Raw genomic sequence first — 2,607 nt, 5'->3', positions numbered from 1 at the left:
TTCAGCGCTCAGCCTTCTCTATGGTCCAACTCTCACATACATACATGACTAACGGAAAATACTAGATGAGTTTTGTCAGCAAAGTAATGTCTCTGCTTTTTAATACACAGTCTAAATTTATCATAGCTTTCCTTCCAGGGAGCAAGTATCTTTTAATTTCATGGCTCAAGTCTGCAGTGATTTTGGAGCCCAAGAAAATTAAATCTGACACTGTTTCTAGTCTCTCCAATAAATGGTGTTGGGAAGACTATATATCTATATGCACAAGAAAGAAACTAGACACCTATCTTGCACCACTCACAAAAGTTAACTCAAAGTGGGTTAAAGACTTAAACTTAAGACCCAAAACCATAAAACTCCTTAAAAAAATATAGGAGAAAACCTCTTTGGCATTCATCTTGGCAATGATTTCAAGAATATGACACCAAAAGCACAGGCAATAAAAGTTAAACAGGTTGAACCACATCAAACTAAAAGGCTCTGAACAGAAAAGAAACAATCAACAAAATGATAAAGCAAGCTTTGAAATGGGAGCAAGCTATCTATCTGATAAGAAGTCAATATCCAAAATATACATATAAAAAACCCATATAATTCAATAGCAAAATAATAACCCAATTTTTTGAGTGGACAAAGGACCTGAATAGACATTTTTCCAATGAAGACATAAATGGCCAACAGGTATATGAAAAGCTGTTCTACGTAGCTAATCATCAGGGTAATGAAAATCAAAACCACAGTGAGATAACACCTCACACATGTATGAATGACTATTACCAAAAACACAAGAGAGAACAAGTGTTGGAGAGGGTGTAGGGAAAAGCAAACCATTATATACTGTTCATGGAAATGTAAATTGATGCATCCATTATGGAAAATAATATGGAAGCTTCTCAACAAACTAAAAGTTGAATTACTGTATGACCCAACAATCCCACTACTGAGTATACATACAAAAGATACGAAAAAAAAAATGAAATCATTATTTCAATGAGACATCTACACTCATATGTTCATTGTAGCATTATTTATCAAATGTGATATATATGTGGGTGAAAGTGAAAGTGAAGTCACTCAGTCGTGTCCGACTCTTTGTGACCCCATGGACTGTAGCCTACCAGGCTCCTCCCTCCATGTGATTCTCCAGGCAAGAGTACTGGAGTGGGTTGCCATTTCCTTCTCCAGGGGATCTTCCCAACCCAGGGATCGAACCCGGGACTCCTGCATTCCAGGCAGACGCTTTAACCTCTGAGCCACCAGGGAAGCCCATATGTGGGTATACATATGTAAATACATACATATAAATTGTATGTTATTTAGCCTTATAAAAGAAGAAAATCTTGCCCTTGTTACAACATTGGTGACTTGGAGGATATTATAAAATATCTTAAATGAAATAAGCCAGAGACAGAAAAACAAATACTGCATGACTTCACTTATATGCGGACTCTAAAACCATAGAACACACAGAATCAGACAGTAGAACACTTATTTCCAGGGATTGGGGGGTGGGGAGATGGGGAGATGCTGGTCAAAGATTACAAACATTCAGTTATAAGATGAGTAATTTCTGGAGATCTAACATACAATATGGTGACAATGATGATATTTAATAATTATTGTTTTAGTCACTAAGTCACGTCTGACTCTTTTGTGACCCCATGGGCTGTAGCTCACCAGGCTCCTCTGTCTGTGGGATTTCCCAGGCAAGAACAGTGGAGTGGGTTCCCTTTTCCTTCTCCAGGGGACCTTCCCAACGCAGGGATCAAATCGGAATCTCCCACATTGACAGGCGAATTCTTTACCACCGAGCCAACTGGGAAGCCCTATATTTAATAATACTTGATTGTATACTTGAAATTTGCTGAGAGAGTAGACCTAAATTGTTGTCACTACACACACAAAAAAATGGTAACTAAAAGAAAACAAGTTTAAAAGATGTTGAGATGGGGGGGCGATCCTAAGATAGTGGAGGAATAGAATGGGGAGACCACTTTCTCCCCCACAAATTCATCGAAAGATCATTTGAACACTGAGCAAATTCCACAAAACAACTTCTGAATGCTGGCAAAGGATACCAGGCACCCAGAAAGGCAGCCCATTCTCTTCGAAAGGAGGTAGGGCAAAATATAAAAGATAAAAAGAGAGACAAAGGAGTTAAGGATGGAAACCCATCCTGGGGAGGGAGTCATGAAGGAGGAGAAATTTCCAAACACCAGGAAACCCTCTCACCGGTGGGTCTGTGGGGAGTTTTGGAATCTTGGAGGGCAACATAACTGGGAGGAGAAAAAAAGAACCCATAGATTACACGCCTAGCCGCGACTCCCAATGGAGAGGCAGCCCAGAAGCTCACATCCACCAGCAGCAAGGGAGGGCTGAACAGGGAGGCGTGGGCTGCATGCATAGGGTGGGGAACAGGCCTGAATGCCCTGAGAACAACCTGAGGGAGCTAACGTGAGACAGCAACCCAAACTGTGGGAATAACCAGAGATGAAAAAAAGAGAGAGAGAGAGAAGAAGAAGAAAAAAAAAAAAACTTTCCCGCAAAAAGCTCTGAGGCACAGCCTGGCCCGCTCACAGAACAAAGGACTGAGCGAATACCAGAGGA

General features: G+C 40.6%; 1 non-coding gene across 1 annotated transcript; it reads right to left on the bottom strand.

Moving 5' to 3' along the window:
• Positions 1 to 1,191: 1,191 nt before the first annotated feature.
• TRNAS-GGA lies at positions 1,192 to 1,263 on the bottom strand. Its single transcript has one exon. It is a non-coding gene; the product is annotated as a tRNA-Ser (tRNA).
• Between the last annotated feature and the right edge of the window lie 1,344 nt (positions 1,264 to 2,607).

The sequence above is a fragment of the Capra hircus genome, assembly GCF_001704415.2.
Source record: "Capra hircus breed San Clemente chromosome X unlocalized genomic scaffold, ASM170441v1, whole genome shotgun sequence".
Lineage (NCBI taxonomy): Eukaryota > Metazoa > Chordata > Mammalia > Artiodactyla > Bovidae > Capra > Capra hircus.
Note: the sequence above shows the minus strand (reverse complement) of the source record. Positions and strands in the feature narration are given on the sequence as shown.